The sequence below is a fragment of the Lygodium microphyllum genome, chromosome 11 (genome assembly GCF_053477565.2).
Source record: "Lygodium microphyllum isolate KBCC chromosome 11, Lygodium_microphyllum_v1.1.10, whole genome shotgun sequence".
In the NCBI taxonomy this organism is placed as follows: Eukaryota; Viridiplantae; Streptophyta; class Polypodiopsida; order Schizaeales; family Lygodiaceae; genus Lygodium; species Lygodium microphyllum.
This window is the reverse complement of record NC_141145.1, coordinates 139842212-139848268: the sequence shown is the minus strand read 5'-3', so window position 1 is coordinate 139848268 and position 6057 is coordinate 139842212. Positions and strand designations below refer to the sequence as shown.

At 42.9% G+C, this 6057-nt stretch overlaps 1 long non-coding RNA gene across 1 annotated transcript; it reads right to left on the bottom strand.

Moving 5' to 3' along the window:
• Positions 1-2445: 2445 nt before the first annotated feature.
• LOC148029437 (uncharacterized) lies at positions 2446-4298 on the bottom strand. Its single transcript, XR_015692483.1, has 2 exons — positions 2592-4298; positions 2446-2475 (listed from the first exon to the last, which is right to left on the bottom strand). It is a non-coding gene; the product is annotated as an uncharacterized LOC148029437 (long non-coding RNA).
• Positions 4299-6057: the final 1759 nt, after the last annotated feature.

The window sequence follows — 6057 nt, the reverse complement described above, 5'->3', positions numbered from 1 at the left end:
CCTAACTCTCTGAAAATGATGATCCATCTTCGCAAGCATGAATGCTGCCCAATGGAACTTGGCTCCCTCTAGGATCCAAGCAGAAGCAATGAGCAGCTCCTTGGATAGACATTTGGAAGCAGGCTTCCTTGACATGAACATGTCTTGCAGAAACTGGCAAAGTTGTTTCCATATCGGGGAAGAGATATGAACTATAGAAACCCCAGAACTAGTAATAACTTTGCTGGAGACAAAAGGGGTAGAGGTTTCCTTCTGTAGGATAGAAAGGATCTCCTCAACTGTCAATATTTGATTTCCACTAGGGACAAAAGACGCTGAAAGAGGCAAACACAATGCATCACTGATATTGGCTATGGATAAGCAAAAGCGTCGGTTATAAACCAAGCTAGAATAGTTCTTGTATGATGCCAGGAAGGAGTAGCAAATCGTGTTGTCCACTGGTGGAAACTTTAGAGCCACAAAAGGACAAAGACCAGCATGGAGAATTCAATCCGCCTCCAAGAGAAGAGCATAGTCATGCACCGGCAATGGCACATGCTGGATGACAATAGGAGGAATAGAGGTAGATGCCATTTAGACTACACAAGATACCCACACACACAACCAAGAAAAAAGACAAAATTTTTCTTGCAAAACCTAGACAAATCAACACTGAGAAAAATATCAAAACAAAGGATAGACGACCAATGGACTAGACTTCCCCAAACAATCAACATTCTACGTAAAAATTTTGACATGACCTATGCACTCGTGCGACCAAAAGCTTTATGCTATGCAGACAAATAGGCACCCTAATCTCGCATAATCAAGCAATCAAAAATTAAAAAAACTCAAACACATTGTACCCCAGACTCAAACAAAATCCAAAACTTGGACCAACAGAATAAAGACAGATGAACAAGACCGACATCTTTGACTTAACAAATCCCACTCCCCGTAAGCGCATTGTGTAAGCCTATGGTGCAGTGAACGTGGATGGGTGAACACTATCAAATTCATTTTAGCCATGTACAAATTTAGATTACAATTTGTTATTAATTAACCATTAATGCATAGTGAGTCGATTCTGTAATCCCCACCCCTACTTAGATTGACTTCACTGACTAAGGGTCTCTACAAATGCAATTCATTGTTACAACTTATGTGATCTGTAGCGCAAAGTGCATGCATACGTGATGGCGGGGGTTCATTTTAATTACAAATTAATTGTGTCTGTAGCACGTGTGCACGTGCACTATGGATTTATTTGAGAAAATTATGTGGGTTATTGTGCCATGTGCTTGTGCAATGGCATAAGTTCATTTTACAATTAACGGTCAGTTCCTTTTAAATTAAAATTTAATGAAATGCATTCTGTTTGTTTGGTGTGTGCAACGGTAGATTGATTTTATTACAATTACATGTGTGTTATGGTGCATGTGGGAGAGGGAAAAAGAAAGAACTTGGTGGTGTGTGGACACCTGCAAGGTCTAAAGTGCAAGTCCTCATCCAGGCAAGTAGGAAAACAACTCCACCAATGACCACAGTTGTAATGGAGGGGAAATACTTAGGTCAAGTTGACCTAAGTATAAAAGGTGTAAGGGACACTCCATAGGCACCATTAGATGAATACACATTTGTCCTTTCACCTTCTTCACCTTCTTCCCTATCCTTCCATGGCTGCTAGCCATTTCTCTCTCCTCTTCTTGCATTTCTCTCTATATTCCTAGTCTTTCTCTCTCTTTCTCTCTTTCTCTCTCCTCTCTAGTCTCTCCCTTCTCTCCTTCTCTCTCCAAGGTCCCCTTCATTGCAGTTGGTATTAGAGCTTAGGTATTAGGTCCTATCTTCCTTCTCTTTCCTCACATCTAATTATATTTTTTTTAAAAAAAGCCCTAGTTGAGATAGGTACAGCAAGGACAGGAGCTGTAAGAAGCAGTGATGGAGTACCACAGGGGGATTTCAATGTTCTTGAAAACCACAGCAAAAAGCTTTATTGTGCCTATCTATAGCTTTTCCCTCTCTTCCTTTAAAGGTCCATCTTACAACCTTAACCTCATCATCCTTCCTCACATGTACTGAGTGAACATTGTACTTGTTACGAAGGGCAGATGATAGTGGAGCGCTCATCAAAATGTGCCTTGCACTTGAGTGCAGTAGAATGAGCTTTCCTCGACTTGTGCCTCGAGCTGCTGGCTCTTGGATTGAACTTCATGGTGACTGGCTGTGTGCTTCATGCTCCAAGAGCCTATTGATGCTAACATTAGCTTGAACTATGGCCATGGATAAGTCACTGCAGGCGTGGTGCACAAGGTCTTTGTACCACAGGAGCTCATCCCCATATCCTTCTGCATTCGTGCATAGCATTGGACCACCGATTGCTAGTAATACTGCAGCCAGAACCTTTCTTCTTATTGTTGGCGATGGCCAACAATGACCGATGCAATAGCTTCTGGACCATGTCAGCTTCTCCTTCTTCTTCAGCTTCGCCTTCTTCTTCTGCAACATGCGACCACGGATCAGAAAACAGAAAGGCCTTACTTCTCCATCCTTTTTCCCCTAGAATCTTGTTCAATCTAAGGCTCCTCGCCATTGAAGCTATGGACACTGCTTACATCACGATATTGTAAGACATCTTCTTCATGATCGCAGACATCATTGTCTGCAGTGCATTCGTGCATAGCGTTGGACCGCCAGCTGCCAGCACGTTGATAGCGTCTTTTGCAACCACGACAGCATCCCTAATCTCAGAAGCTGCCTCCATGTGCACCGACGTCAGACGAAGCCAGAGCAAGAAGCAAGTTCCAGATTATGTATTGTTGGTACAATGGCATACACCAGAAGGGCTGATGTTTTTGTGTGCTCCAGCATAGATCAGGCCAAATTTGGACACATCCACAGTTTGCGACAAGAAGGGTGTCACCTCAGGGGGAGGGAACAAGACGGTGTAATCTTCTGGGATGTTGAGGAGAGATCTAAGGGCGGATTCAACATTCTGAATCACAGGCATGACAGTCACAACAAGGTCCTTTCCATTAGCAAAACCGTCCTTAATCTGAGTAAGAAGCTCGGATCATTCAGAGTGTTGTCGTGCTCCACTTTGATTGAGCCCCTGAACTATTAAGCATGGCCTTGGCCTCTTGACCAGTGTATACAGCCACGCCTACTGCCCAGGAAGTGTTCTTCAGCTCGCAACCCCTAAGTATGATATTGGTGGGGCCCAGAGGTAGTTGTTTCCTGTCATCCAGCTCCAAATAGGCGATGAACCCATAAATATTTCTATTGGGTTTTTCTGCCAGCAAACTGCCCTGTCATAGGATGAGGATTTGACACATTTTCTGATTCCTCAAGACGGCTAGTTGTCTCTAGAGGTGCATACCTGCTTTTCAGATTGGACTCACCATCAAGATTGATTGTTTAAACAAAGGCTATGCCATTTGGATTGCTCGTTCTCAGAACCGTAAGGTCACAAGTGATAATCAGCACAAAGGCAAGGGGAAGAGCCGATGCAAATCTTCCAAAAACAACAAGCTGAGGGATCTGGTTCAAACATAAGATGACCAGAAAATAGATATAACCCGCTTGTCTGGAGAAGCTCGGATCATTCAGAATGTTGTCTTGCTCCACTTTGATGACTGTTGGTCCTTTGTAAAACACCATGACAGTGGCCCCAATCACATACAGAATAATGCCCAATACCTTGGCCTGCCCATCTAGCCTTGCAAAGTCCTCTTTTCGTTGATTATTCAGGTTTATCTCTGTCTGATTAGGACGTGATCTGGATCTCAAGGAGAATAGGCTTCCTGAAGAAGATGAAGGTTTGCTTCTTGGCGATTCTGATGGTGTGCCTTTGATGCTACGAGAAGTACTGTAGCTGACCTTGTTTCAGAATTTGTGTGGAGAAGAACGGGCTTTTCAGTGTGGCAAAAGTCTTTCCTCCTCGACTGAATGTAACGAGGAGCCATGAAGGATTTGATAGAGTGCGAGGGCAGACCAGGATATCAGTTTGAGAATAGGTGCAGGTTTGGGCTGGAGGTGTTGTCTGGTGTGTCTTTTCTAGTCTCTCTTACCCTGTCCACTTGATCCAGGTCATCTCTCTTTCCAGTTGCTAGGGTAAGCATTATATAGGATGCCGCAGAAGACTGTGTAGGCCTGGACAGATCCACCTCCGTTGGTACCTTGGGGACAAGATCCCGATGTTGTGAAAATATAGTCTTGGATGCATTTTCTGCCTGCTTGACAATGGCATCTAAGGCGATGGAAGCTGATCCTTTGGCATGACTCTTATTTGACAGGATATTTCTTGCCTCATCTGTTCAATAATCTTGCCTCCTTTTCCCAACAAGCAATCAATCTAGCTGTGATGCACAAGGAGATGTGCCATTCTCAGGGGGTTCACTATATATATATATATTCTCTAGATAACGTGCGTTCATGGCCTATTTATAAATATCCTAATCTGTGAATTTTTCTTGAATTAAAAACAACCCTTTCTATTTAATCTATAAGTAACCCCTTTATATGACACCCTTTTGTATGTAAAAAATTTATAGAAATGGTATTTTAAAAACCCCTTATTTTGAACTCACGTTATATATACATATATTCATGAGTGACCCTCCCGAGGTGCCATTACAAGAGGCGGAGGTCCATCATCATCAGAGGCCCCCATATCCTGTGTTAGCCAGCAGTACTCTCAACCATTGTCGTTGATCTGTTGGCTTGAAGACATCAGACCTTGAGGGAAATTTGTTGGGAAGCTCCCTTGTTTTGCAATAGAAAGAGGTAGCAATGAGGCAACAGTGGTGTGGCAGTGAGGCAGCAGTGGTGTGCACTGGCTGGAATTGAGATAGCCCAAGTCACTGGCCTTCACTTGTGCATTATCATCCTTGGCTATAAACAAGAAATTATCTAGTTATATTGCAAAGGAATGAAAGGATATGTAATGCCTCATCAAATAGTGTGCCTTGTCGACATAAGGATTTTCCATTTGGTAGAATCATATAGCAGAAGCAACTGTCACAGAACTTTCAATAGTAGCAAGCATTAGTGCTCTCTTACAGACTGCATATAGAGCAAGGTAGCAGACTACAGGACTACAAGATTCAACTCAACAAGGCACTCTTGGAAGCAAAGCTAACTGAAAAAGAGGTGTTCTGAAGGTTGTTGTTCTGAAAGCTCCTAGATTTAGTGAGAGGAAAAGTCAATATCTTAATGATATTGCCATTTTGACTGGGGGGACTGTTGGCAACATAGCAATTGTATTTGGATCAGATGTTGCACCAAGCTGCTTGATGTGTCTCATCACGCATTGAATCTGCATGTGCAAGAAAATGGCAATGATGACTATAAGCAAGACAGAAGAGTTGCAGGACTGAAGAGTTGCACGATTCTGTCTTGCAAATTCTGTTCTTGTCGAAGTACAAGCACACGCGCATCCATTGCCCTGAGTAGCTCTACCTTGGATGCTTCAACTCCATGATCAAGATTATCAAGTGGGCATCTTGTTGACTATTTTAAGCTTCCATCCTTCTCCTCAATTCCAAAGGTTTCCCCATCAGCATTCTGGGATTAGATCACACAATGAAGGGAAGCACCCCCAGGACCAACTTGGCTTAATGTTGGAGTAGATACATGATATGGAGAATCATGGGCAGAAGCATGTATGTTGGAGTAGCGGCTGTAATAGCCAGCCTGCTTTTGTGTAGAAAGGAATCTCATGTATAGGTAGCAATATGCTGCCAGATGGATTGGGAATGCATGCAGGGTATCTAGACTGTTATGGCTATTACAATGCTCCAAGAGCACCTTGTTACAGCAATATGGATATGTTAGGTGTGAATGAAAACCATGCATCACCTATTGCTGGTAATTTTGGATTGTATGGAATGCATGCAGAGAGCACAGGGCCCCTATATGGGCTTCAATCCATGCATGAACAACAGCCATCATCTGGTTTTGGGCAGCACTATGCCTATATGTATGATGTTCATGCTTACTCTCATGGGCAACAGTGTGCATATGGAAAGGTCATTAAAAGTACCATAGAGAAAATTATGTTCAACAAGCTTGATGCTGGAA